The sequence below is a fragment of the Dermochelys coriacea genome, chromosome 1, assembly GCF_009764565.3.
Source record: "Dermochelys coriacea isolate rDerCor1 chromosome 1, rDerCor1.pri.v4, whole genome shotgun sequence".
NCBI classification, from domain to species: domain Eukaryota; kingdom Metazoa; phylum Chordata; order Testudines; family Dermochelyidae; genus Dermochelys; species Dermochelys coriacea.
In genome coordinates, this window is record NC_050068.2 from 153,013,026 (window position 1) to 153,026,470 (window position 13,445).

The 13,445-nt window shown below is 47.6% G+C and overlaps 1 long non-coding RNA gene across 1 annotated transcript; it reads left to right on the top strand.

Moving 5' to 3' along the window:
• Window positions 1-144: 144 nt before the first annotated feature.
• On the top strand, window positions 145-4,843 carry LOC122458230. Its single transcript, XR_006278149.1, has 2 exons — window positions 145-205; window positions 4,580-4,843. It is a non-coding gene; the product is annotated as an uncharacterized LOC122458230 (long non-coding RNA).
• The last annotated feature ends 8,602 nt before the right edge of the window (window positions 4,844-13,445 follow it).

Sequence of the window (13,445 nt, forward strand, 5' to 3'; positions counted from 1 at the left end):
AGCAGCCCCTCGTTTCGGCGACAGACCCGGGGAGCACGTTCCCCTTCGCAGTGAATCGCGGCTGGAAAATGAACCTCGGAGCCGGATGCAATTGAGACCCCCGTGCTGGGGGGGAGGCAGGGCCCGGGGGTGCGCGGGGGGAGGGGCTGGAGCAGCCGCCGCCGCCACGGGTCCCTTTGATCCGGAGACGGGCGCAGTCTCGAAGGTAACCGCGGCCACCCCCAGCCGTGGGCCGCCCTGGCTGCTGCAGCGGGAGCTCGGCCCTTCCCGCTGTGTCTCCGGGGAACGGCCCCCCCCCGGGGCCCAGCTTGCCCCTGCCCCTCCCCCTCAGGGGCCCAGCGGAGCGCAGCCCCGCCCGCCCGGCCTCCTGCCGGCCCCACCCCGCGCCTGACCCGCCAGGCTCTCGCAGGGGCGCGGAGCTCGCGCTCTCCTGCCGGCTGCTGCACGTGACCCGCCCCAGCCTCGGCTCCTGCGGCCCGAGCGGCAGCCGCGTGCCGAGCGCGCCCGCCTCAGCCGCCCCCCGCCCGGCCGCGGCAGGGGCTTGAAGGCGGGTGTCGGGGCCGCTGCCTCCCCCCCCCCCCCCGGTGCGTTCGCCTGGGCCCGGCGAGCCGCCCTTCGCGCCCCGCTGTGCACGGCCCTTGGGGTGGCCAGCCGGGGCCTCCCGCTGTACACGGGTGCTCTTGGCTGAACGCAGGGATGAGATCTACCCCCCCCCCCGCCTGCCTCTGTGTCCCTCCCCCTGGTTCCCAGGGCCTGCTGAAGAGGAGGGTGGATCAAGCCTAACATTGAACTTAAGCACTTCCCACCCTTCGGTGGGGACGGGGCACCCGCTGGGGCTGCCCTCTCTTCCTCCCGCCACGCTCCCCGTGCCTGAAATTGTTGTCCCCAAGAGACGTTTTGTCACCTTCCCTATGAGTCACAACACCTTCCACTGCTGTTCGCTGCCTGAGTCACCCCCAGTGCCCCTCGCACTGCGACGGGTGGGTGGCTGGAAGTGAAAGTGCCCAACCTCTGTTAACTTCAAGTCATCGGAGATCGGGAGTCGGACCCCCCAAGATCACGAGATTCTTTTAAACAAACAATAGTGTGGGTTTTTTTAGGTCCGTTTCTTGATTTCTTTTAACTCCCGGGGTGTGTGCCTGTGACAATTAGCGTTGCCCGCTCTCCCACATGTACTAGGTAAGGGGATTTTGGCCTCTGCTGCAGGAGCTCTCACCCTCACTTCTGCCACTCTCCTGCCCAGCAATTAATCCTGTCCCTCAGTCCCCCTGCCCCCATCAGTGCTGTTGCCGCCCAATGCCCCTCAATTCAGCTCCCCCTGCCGCCATCATCACCACTCCATCATTTCAGCCCCTTACCCAATTGACTCTCACCCTCCTTACTTCAGCTCCCCTGCAGTGGGCCATAGTTCAGCCCTCCCAGCCTTACCTCTGCTCTCAGCTCTTTTTACTCTTCTTCACCCTCCCCAGGCTTGGGGGTGCTGCAATGGGGTCCCCTCTTCCGCTTCCCAGCCTGACCGTGGGGAGCCCGGCCACCAGGGGCTGATAGCAATTTCTAAGTAAAATTAAGCCTCGCTCATGATCTCATGCTAGAACTCTCAAATGTCAATTTTGCTTTTGTTTTGTTTTCAGTCAGGGCTGAGTTCTGTTGGGAGATCATCGCATCTCTCACATTAAAGTTGCAAGAGTTGGCATGTTTGCCTCAATGGCGCTGCTTGGGTGGACGGAGTGAGCAGCCCAGGATTTTCAGCCATAAGATCAGCAGTGTTTGGTGGCAGTGGCAGTAAGATGATGGACCATCACTTTCAGGGGCCCAGCAGCCAAGCATCAAAAGGCCTTTTCCGCAACATTGTTGCCTCTTCCGCTCTGGAGGGCCTACTCTAGAGGGGGATACTTGGGGTTGCGGCTCACAATACACTTTCCATAGAAGCACTCACCACCATTTTTAGTTGTAGTTTGTCCAGGAGTGAAAGTAAGATGGCTGGTACTGGCCCATACCGCTGACTTTAAAGCACTGCTGCTGGGGGGTGCAAAAGGAGCAGCTGCCCCGGGGCTGGCGATTTAAAAGGGCCTGAGGCTGCATCCGCTGCTACTGCTACCATGGCAGCGGCCAGAGCCCTGGGCCCTTTAAATCGCCACTGGAACCCCAAGTGGCTCAGGCGAGGCAGCATGGATGGGCTGGCTGGGGGACACTGACCCCCGGCCCTGCCTCTTCCACCCGAGGTCCTGCCCCTTCTGGGGGGGCCAGAGTCGGACCCCGTACCGGTAACAGCTCAGTTTTACTTTCACCCCTGAGTTTGTCCCAGGTCACAGTTCGGCTAGGTGTTGACAACCCTCAATCTTCACTTGCGTCATTCACAAGTAACTATGACCTGATCTGGTAGGGAAGGGGACAGGATACAGGAAGGCCCAGTACCTCTCCACTCTTACCTCCCACAGGTGGTTGGTTGCTGATATTACAGTGTTGATGCTTGGTGTTCCAATTTTAAAACCCTTTCCAGACTTTTGTGTAAAGGATCTGACTTCAATCCACTGAATTGGCACTGATGAAGAGAGTGAGTTTTTAAACAATCTAAGATCAGCTCATGCTCTAATATATTATGGAGGCCTGGACTAAAACTATTGGCTCTCCTATGACACTGCTTGACCAAAGCAAATTGCTCCTCCTGCTGGAGAAACATTCTGGGCTGTGTGTGCATCTCTTTCACCCACCATAAGCAAAAACACTTCTTTGCTGCTTTTTCAAATGCTCTTTGGTACTGGAAAGTGACCAGCATCATGATTCTGGTCCCAGTGAAATCAAAGACATGTTCAAATGGTGAATATTTTAGAACCAGTCCTGCAGGTTGCTGAGCACCTTCTGTAAAGTGCTGAGGAACCTCAGCTCCCTTAAAGCCAGTGGTGAGCTGACAGTACTCAGTGCATTGTAGGATTAGGTTCTCAGGGCTTGATCCAGAGCCCATTAAAGTCAGTGTGAAGATTCCTATCAACTTGAATGGACTTTGTGTCAGGTCCTTAAAGAGGGTCATTTCTAATCTCTATGGCCCAGACGCACAAAAAAATGTGGACACCTAACTCCCACTGTAGGTGCCTAAATCCAAAGTTTAGGTGCCACTGAGAGCCTCCAAACCCCTCCTTTGCTGCCACCTAACGACACAGGGACCTATATTTTTGCCACGAGGGTCTCCCTGGCACCAAGTTTATGTTACTGGGGATACCCACAATGCCCCACTCTATGTGTCCAAGCTCCAGCAGGTAAAGATAAGTGGGGCACTGCCTACCAGATTAGGCCCCATACAAAATCCAGCCAGAGGAACTACTGCCTCCCTTATACCATATTACCAAATGGTTAGAGCACTCAGCTAGGACCAGGGAGTCCCAGCTTCAATTTCTCCCTTTGCCCAGTGGGGAGAAAGACCCCTGTTCAAATCGTCTCACCTTTCAGGGGAGTGCTCTAGGCACTGAGCTATGGAGTAGTCTGCTGTGTGTGTGGGGCTCCATCACTCTCTCCTGTTGAAGCTGTTCAACTTTGGCTAAATAATTAAAGAGTAATTGGAATAGGGAGACTGGACCCCTGGTCTCCCATCTCCTAGGAGAGTGCCCTAACCACCAGGCAATAGACACTTACTTATGCCCAATGATGCCTAAGTACTTTTATGGATCTGGGCCTAGCTCACTAGTTCATACTGGACATAGGTTGGAAGTAACACAAGGCTTGTGTAAATGAGTTGGTGGACTTCAGCTAATTCAAAGTGGATAGTCATAACTGACATTCTTTTGGGCAATCTTGGCAGAAATACCAAGTGTTCAATAAGCAGAGAGAACCTCTCAATTAGAGGCTTATGATTTCCCGGGGTGCAGGCTTCTAAACTAGACTGTCTGGTGACAAGTATTAATCTGGCTGCCAGAAAAGAATATCTGGACAGTTTGTGTCTTGCAAAGAACAGGATCAGGGGATCTCAAAACAAGTCTCCTCTGTGGCGTATGCCCAGATCAATCCTGTACTTAACTCTTGAAATAGTGCCACCAATTCAAGATCACAGCGTATTGAGAGCAGTAGCATGAGAAAGTTAGTGCGGCAGCCACCCATGCTGCGGTTATCCTGTGGATAGGTTTCAGAGTAGCAGCTGTGTTAGTCTGTATCCGCAAAAAGAACAGGAGGACTTGTGGCACCTTAGAGACGAACCGATTTATTTGAGCATAAGCTTTCGTGAACTACAGCTCATGAAGTGAGCTGTAGCTCATGAAAGATTTTGCTCTAATAAATTTGTTAATCCTTTGGGTAGTTTCCAGCGTTACAAATTCAGCAACAATTGTGTACTCTGAGATCAACATTTTCAAAAGTGGCCACTAATTTTAGACACTTCGGTTTTTGGTATACAGTCTGAGACCCTTAAATGTCACAAGTTGAATACTCACACACTGATGCACTCAAAGTCAGCCACTTTTGAAAAATTTGTCCTAAATTTACTTAATAAAAATAAGAGGAACAAAGTGGGGGAGAGGGGGATTGTTTTAAATTTTTCTGTATATCAGAAGTTTACACACTTAAAAATAATTTCCTTTGCTACTTTTGCTAGGTATGGATGATATTCATTGTTTAAGCTCTGATTTCATTCTCTCAAGCCATCTGCTCCTCCTACTTGATCCTGCTGTGTCATAAAACTTCATGTTATATCACCGGCATTTCCTAGGCAACAGAGTGTGATGGCATAAATACAGCATTATGATTTCATAAGAAAATGAGAAGCTAGATGGGAAGAGGAAAAAACCTCTCGTTGCAGATGTTGGCTTCACTAACACAGTACAAGCAAATAAAAACAAGCAAAGGATTTTTAAAATAATTACTTATGCTTGTGTTATGTTTGCCACCGTCACTAACTTTACTTTCGTTGTCTCTTAATATTTATTCCAACCAAAAACATTGTTAAAAACCAGTTAGGGTTCTTTACATAAACATAGCTCTAACATAACCGTAAAAAGCCATGACATTGCTAGTGTAGCTCTTCTCTAACCCTTGCAATCAACAACTATGTTTTCACCTTCTCCACATTACCTCACCCACAACTAGCATGCCTCCTCCCTTCACCCCCACACAGAACGTGTAACCATAGACTAACCATGTGGAGTCGTTAGAAAAGGATGCAGTTGTTCATAATGATGAACGGGTTGTTGTCTTGAAGTAGACAGAGTGGATGGTGTAGGTTTTTAGATGATGGTTAAAAGTGTGCTGTGCTGGAGGATTGTGAATGGTAGGGAATTGTGATAAACATTATTGCAAACTGGGAAGTTATTGCCTGTAATATCTGCAGTTTTGCAATTTAGATGCTGTAGTTAGGAAGTATGGTGTTGCATTTTGTTTCTTACCAGGTGATGTCAGGGGAACTGGAACAATTTGTATAGTGGGAGTGCTGAAATCTATTGAACCAAACTGTAAACCCTGTATATGATGGAAACAACTTCAAGCCAGGAGGTGTGGTAACATCTGCAGCTCCCCTAGTTCCAGCACCTATGGGGGGTGATTATGTTCAAAGTAAAGGTTGCATGTTTTGGGTGGAAGGAGGAGACATGTAGGTTGTGAATATTGGTGTGGTAGTGTGATGAAGGTAAAATCATGGTTGCATGGGTGAGCACTCAACTTGGGATGTCATGGCTTTTTAATGTTTGTAGTGATGGTAACTTTAACTGGTTATTAACAATTTTTTTTGTTTGGTGGGATTTCTACTTTAAAAACATTGATAGATGATGTGGATAGCTCATATATTCTCATCTCTACGCCTCTTCAAAGAGACCTGCTAACCCCTATGGCCTCCACATATCACCACTCTTCCTATTAGCCCTCCTCACAGCTACACTTATCCCCATATCTCCATGCAAAAACCCTGTCTCTTTTCTCTCTCCCCACTTACCTCCCCACACGCACCCTGTACTTCCAGACCATGATCTAGATTGCTCCATCGCTCCCACGTCTACAGTGCCTGCCATGCCCCCTATTCCTCTACCACAGTTAGCTTTTAAAACTCTGATTTGTGTCAACATAGCTCTGTTGATACTTATACACATTGGCAAATCATGGCATAACTAGAATCAGTTATCCGAGGAAGAGAACAATAACTTCTTACAGGCTTAATTTTAAAAGTTAAGCAGCGGCCTATGACTGGAGATGCTCTCAGAGGCACATGAGAGAAGTTTGGAGTTTATGATCATTTGGCAAAGACGTGAGCAATATTTCAAAGTGGAAACATTTTAGAAAGTTTCCTCTATGAAAGTTAGTAAATATCTCACACAAAAAATATAGAAGATTCAATTGCCTTATGCAGAATTAGTCTATAAAATCGGAAGGAAATCAAATAATTAAAATGTGAATGAGGGATTTTCGTTCTATTTTAACTGCAAATCTCAACACAGCCTTAACTATGGAGTCATTACTGATTCCTCCACAATTATTAGACTGAATTAGCTTATTTTAGCAAGTACACACAGCAGTTCTCCATAATCTGAACCTTTGTCAGCAGAGGTTGCTAATATAATTTACAGTTGAAGTGGGAAGTGGTGAGCCACCACCCACATCAAATAAAACATTCCAGATGGAGAATATAAACCAAAATGGGATGTGGAAGATGAACAATTCTGAATTTAAACTATACTCACAGTCCTTCTAGTTGCAGACACATCGAGAGCCCAGTTCAGCTGCCTCTGCTCTGGATTCACAGTGGTGTGAGGCCATTGAAATTAATGGAGTTATTCCAGTTATACTGGTGCAAGTGAGAGCAGGATTTGGCCCTGATCTTGAGCAACAGGCAGACTTATCAGTATAGTAAGGTAGCCACTTGTTTATACAACTCCGAATGGATGTGATGCATTAGCCAGTTTTGTGCACTAAAATGTTTCCTGTCTCACCTAAAGGCTGAATTACAAATTTGCCTCCACCTCTCTCTATATCTTGACCCACATGAACAAAGCCGGACAGCGGACCATAACAAAACCCAGGATGAAGCCAAATTAACATTAATATACACACTTTACACCCATGTAACCCTTTTGCCTCTCTTTTGACAGCCTAATGTGGCCCTAGACCTTGCCCCATAAACGAGAGGTAAGAGGCCAGGCACTGCTCAGTTGTATCAAACATTTTAAATGACAGGTTTCAGAGTAGCAGCCGTGTTAGTCTGTATTCGCAAAAAAGAAAAGGAGTACTTGTGGCACTTTAGAGACTTGTTAGTCTCTAAGGTGCCACAAGTACTCCTTTTCTTTTTTAAATGACAGGCTCCCAATATGCTAAGCTTCATCAGGCTATGGAGGATTGGATTCTCCTTTGTCTGAGACTCTTAGTGAAGGAAAATATTTGCAGAATGCCTGTATAAAAATATTTGAGGAGCCAACTTTCTATTCAGGAGAATAGACATTGGGCATCTAACCACTGCAGTAAATTGACATTCACAAAACCTGTACAGCTCTAGGAGATTCAGCTTTGCATTCTCCTATGCAGGCAGTCACCCACCCTGAGGTTCATCTGTTCCTGTCACCATCTATCATATCATACTCATGTGGGATACGGTTGATGAAGTTTAGGTTGACAATGAATAGCACTGTTTTTTATACATGTGAAAACCGTTAGGTGGTTGAAAACATGTTTACGTTGTCCCTTAGTCCAATCAAGTACTGTACAGCTGTAGCCTATTTGAAGAATAATTAACCTTATGTTTGCTGTCTTATTGCTTAAATCATATTCCTTTCTACAGCTAAACTTTAAATAATCCATGTGCAGAAAAAGCTACAAAAGACTTGTAACTACTGAGCACTTCCCAGTAAAATCTGACGTCAAGTTTAATGTAAATAGTAAAAGTGTCCTAACAGTGTATTAAGTACATTCATTAGAGGTAAGATTGAATTTCCTGGATTTGCTGTGAAATCAGAATTCTTTTCATCCTGAGATTGTCAAAACCGTTCACAATTTGAAGCCAGGTTTCCCAACAGTCCATTTCTGGGGAAATTTTACAAACTCACACTAAGCTCAAGCTTGTGGCTGACCCTGCACAGTTGCACAAGAAAGAAAAAAGTGCAGTCTTTGTGTATTCACCCAGGGTCTATCCCCAACCACAATGGCAGTCTCGGAGCTTCTCTGAGTGCAAGAAATTATTGTACGGGTAGGCCACGGCCTCTCCAAAGTGGATGGGAGAGAAAGGGCTGAGTTCCTGTCCCTGCTCTACACCACTCAGTTTGGCTGAAGCCATGATCCTGCACCTATCGAAAGCAGTGGGAGTGTTGGCATTGATGTCAGTGGGTGCAAGGTGGACCCTGAGAGCAGAGGGGAGCATATGTTTGTAAATGGAGTAGCAATGGCTATTTCTCCCTGCAGTAGTCACTGGAGCCCCAGGATGCATTGTGCCTGTTTCCATTAGAGTGGCACTTTGCTGCATGAGCTCCAGTTTAGGGTTGTGCTTAAAAGGGTATTCCTGATATGGATTTAAGTGGGGGAGGGGAAGTGCTACAAGAAAGTAAAGCCAACTCTCTATAAATTAGAGTCTTCAGGTACATATTTTATAACCGCAGCATGTGCTGGAGTAAGTGTTCGCTAAGACAGTTGTTTTCCTGTTCTGTGAGGAAAGAGCAGTAGAAACACCTGCAGGTTAATGCAAAAACAACAGCTTTTATTGATAGTCATCAGTGGCCAGACCTGCTAACACGGCTGCTACTCTGAAACCTAACTTTATGACTGTCTACTTTAGGGAACTTCTAACCATCGCTAACACCAGCTCAGCTAAATCTCTATCAGCTCTGCTGGGAGCTCTCATGTAGATAGGGTTTTGGCTTCTGACAGGTTTCCACACCTATAGTGATTAGGTTTGCTCCCTGCAGAGTTAGTGCTGAAAACAGTGTTGGCAGCTAGAATTTCAACTACTATTTGGGCCCCAACATTGCTAACATTGGCTTGGAGTTAACACTGGGAAATGTTTGAAAAAACACTAGTGTGGAGAGGGCCTCTCTCACGTGAGAAGTCCTTTATTTTAAAGCCCAGATCCGTGAAACACAACTAAGATCTATGAGGTGAGGGGGAAAGAATCGTAAGAGATTGAGCACAAATGATCTCCAGATCACCAGAAAGGCAAATTCTCACCACAGATACACAGCTAACTAATTTCTATTTTTTAACATACTGAGAAAACGAGTAGCCAGTATCAAATCATGCAAGAATCTATGAGCAAAGTTACTGTTGAGCAATGTATAATCCATCAGAACACCATTTTACAGTGTCTGTCTTTGTAAAAGGCCCCTTACTGTAATCTTTCTGAATTAAATGTGTGTGACACAGTAGAAGGCAGGTTTCTGTATTTTATTGCACTGTTGCATTTAAGTTTTTTTTCATGTAAAAATGAAACATTCTGTTGCTTATATTACCAGGATTGTTTGTTTTTAACCATGTCATGTTAGATAGGGCCCATGATTCGATTTTCCCAGTCGTGTCAAGTATATCTATTACAACTGATAGTCCCATAGACTCCTCGTGTGAAATTGGATTAGATTAGAACAGTGGTTCTCAACCTATTTACCATGTGGGCGGCATCCAGTACTCCCTGTATGGCCCTGAGGATGTCACATGGGCCACAGTTCTGCGCTGACTGGGCCACAAGCAGCCTATCGGCCACAGGTTGAGAACCACTGGATTAGAACATGTTATGCTTAGCGTATGTAATCAGATAGTACACAATTGAAGCAGTCCATTTTAGTGCACTGAGATTTACTCAAGTTTAGCACCAGAGCTCAGAGTAGTGACATGGGCTGTCACTAAGGCCAGAAGGAACCGTTGTGATCATCTACCTCCTTCAAAACACAGGCCATAGATCCAGGAAGAGACGTTGCAATACTGTGCGTCACAGCACCTAACTTCTAGACACCTAGAGAATCCAGGAACAATGCTGTGATCTACAAAGTTGAGTTAAGGTGTGTCTACACTACGAAATTAGGTCGAATTTATAGAAGTCGGTTTTGTAGAAAGCGTTTTTATATAGCCGATTGTTTGTGTCCCCACACAAATGCTCTAAATGCATGTAGTTGGTGGAGTGTGTCCACACTACCGAGGCAACCGTCAACTTCCGGAGCGTTGCACTGTGGGTAGCTATCCCACAGTTCCTGCAGTCTCCACCACCCATTTGAATTCTGGGTAGAAATCCCAGTGCCTGATGGGGCTAAAACATTGTCGCGGGTGGTTCTGGGTACATATCGTCAGACTCCCCCTTCCCTCCCTCCTTCCGTGAAAGGAAAGGCAGACAGTCGTTTTGTGCTTTTTTTATTGAGTTACCCGTGCAGATGCCATACTACGGCAAGAATGGAGCCCGCTCAGCTAAACGTCACCGTATGTCTCCTGGGTGCTTGCAGACACGGTACTGCATTGCTACATAGCAGCAGTTCATTGCCTTTTGGCAGCAGACAGTGCAGTATGACTGGTAGCCATAATCGACATAGTCCTGGGTGCTCTTTTAACCGACCTCAATGAGGTCGGGGCGCCTGGGCAAACATGGGAGTGATTCAGCCAGGTCATTTCCCGTTTAAGTTTCGTCTCATGGCGATTGAGTCCTACCGGCAATGCACTGTCTTTTAATCAGCAGCCAGCAGAAGATGATGGCAGTAGTCATACTGCACTGTCATACGAGCACCCAGGAGATTCAGTTTCTCACAAAGCCACCCCCTTTGTTGATTTTAATTCCCTGTAAGCCAACCCTGTAAACCATGTCATCAGTTGCCCCTCCCTCCATCAGGACAATGGCAGACAATCGTTCCGCGCCTTTTTTCTGTGCAGACGCCATACCATGGCAAGCATGGAGCCCGCTCAGATCATTTTGGCAATTAGGAGCACATTAAACACCACACGCATTATCCAGCAGTATATGCAGCACCAGAACCTGGCAAAGCGAAACCGGGCGAGTAGGCGACATCAGCGCGGTGACAAGAGTGATGAGTACATGGACACAGACTTCTCTGAAAACATGGGCCCTGGCAATGTGGGCATTATGGTGCTAATGGGGCAGGCTCATGCGGTGGAACGCTGATTCTGGGCTTGGGAAACAAGCACAGACTGGTGGGACCGCAGAGTGTTGCAGGTCTGGGATGATTCCTAGTGGCTGCGAAACTTTCGTATGTGTAAGGGCACTTTCATGGAACTTTGTGACTTGCTTTCCCCAGCCCTGAGGCGCAAGAATACCAAGATGAGAGCAGCCCTCACAGCTGAGAAGTGAGTGGCAATAGCCCTGTGGAAGCTTGCAACGCCAGACAGCTACCGGTCAGTCGGGAATCAATTTGGAGTGGGCAAATCTACTGTGGGGGCTGCTGTGATGCAAGTAGCCAACACAATCAAAGATCTGCTGATATCAAGGGTAGTGACCCTGGGAAATGTGCAGGTCATAGTGGATGGCTTTGCTGCAATGGGATTCCCTAACTGTGGTGGGGCCATAGACGGAACCCATATCCCTATCTTGGCACCGGAGCACCAAGCCGGAGAGTATATAAACCGCAAGGGGTACTTTTTAATAGTGCTGCAAACACTGGTGGATCACAAGGGACATTTCACCAACATCAACGTGGGATGGCCGGGAAAGGTACATGACTCTCACATCTTCAGGAACTATGGTCTGTTCAAAAGCTGCAGGAAGGGACTTTCTTCCCAGACCAGAAAATAACCGTTGGGGATGTTGAAATGCCTATAGTTATCCTTGGGGAACCAGCCTACCCCTTAATGCCATGGCTCATGAAGCCATACACAGGCAGCCTGGACAGGAGTCAGGAGCTGTTCAACTACAGGCTGAGCAAGTGCAGAATGGTGGTAGAATGTGCATTTGGATGTTTAAAAGTGCACTGGCACAGTTTACTGACTCGGTTAGACCTCAGCGAAACCAACATTCCCACTGTTATTACTGCTTGCTGTGTGCTCCACAATATCTGTGAGAGTAAGGGGGAGATGTTTATGGCGGGGTGGGAGGTTGAGGCAAATCGCCTGGCTGCTGGTTACGCAGAGCCAGACATCAGGGCGGTTAAAAGAGCACAGGAGGGTGCGGTGCGCATCAGAGAAGCTTTGAAAACCAGTTTCATGACTGGCCAGGCTACGGTGTGAAAGTTCTGTTTGTTTCTCCTTGATGAAACCCCTCGCCCCTTGGTTCACTCTACTTCCCTGTAAGCTAACCACCCTCCCCTCCTCCCTTCCATCACTGCTTACAGAGGCAATAAAGTCATTGTTGCTTCACATTCATGCATTCTTTATTAATTTATCACACAAATAGGAGGATAACTACCAAGGTAGCCCAGGAGGGGTGGTGGAGGAGGGAAGGACAAAGCCACACAGCACTTTAAAAGTTTAAAACTTTAAAACTTATTGAATGCCAGCCTTCTGTTGCTTGGGCAATCCTCTGGGGTGCAGTGGCTGGGTAGCCGGAGGCCTCCCCACCGCGTTCTTGGGCATCTGGGGTGAGGAGGCTATGGAACTTGGGGAGGAGGGTGGTTGGTTATACAGGGGCTGTAGCGGTGGTCTGTGCTCCTGCTGTCTTTCCTGCAGCTCAGCCATACGCTGGAGCATATTAGTTTGATCCTCTAGCAGCTTCAGCATTGAGTCCTGCCTCCTCTCATCACGCTGCCGCCACCCTTCAGCTTCAGCCCTCTCTTCAGCCTGCCACTTACTCTCTTCAGCCCACCACCTCTCCTCCTGGTCATTTTGTGCTTTCCTGCACTCTGACATTGTCTGCCTCCACGCATTCGTCTGTGCTCTGTCAGTGTGGGAGGACAGCATGAGCTCAGAGAACATTTCATCGCAAGTGTGTTTTCTTCGCCTTCTAATCTTCGCTAGCCTCTGGGAAGGAAAAGATCCTGTGATCCTTGACACACATGCAGCTGGTGGAGAAAAAAAAAGGGACAGTGGTATTTGAAAAGACACATTTTATAGAACAGTGGGTACACTCTTTCACGGTAAACCTTGCTGTTAACATTACATACATAGCACATGTGCTTTCGTTCCAAGGTCGCATTTTGCCTCCCCCCAGCGCGTGGCTAGCCCCTCCACCTTCCCCCCTCCCCGTGGCTAACAGCGGGGAACATTTCTGTTCAGCCACAGGCAAACAACCCAGCAGGAACGGGCACCTCTGAATGTCCCCTTAAGAAAGGCACCCTATTTCAACCAGGTGACCATGAATGATATCACTCTCCCGAGGATAACACAGAGAGATAAAGAACGGATGTTGTTTGAACGCCAGCAAACATACACTGCAATGTTTTGTTCTACAATGGTTCCCGAGTACATGCTACTGGCCTGAAGTGGTAAAGTGTCCTACCATGGGGGATGGAATAAGACTGCCCTCCCCAGAAACCTTTTGCAAAGGCTTTGGGAGTATATCCAGGAGAGCCGCGAATGCCAGGGCAAATTAATCATTAAACATGCTGGCTTTTAAACCATGTATAGTATTT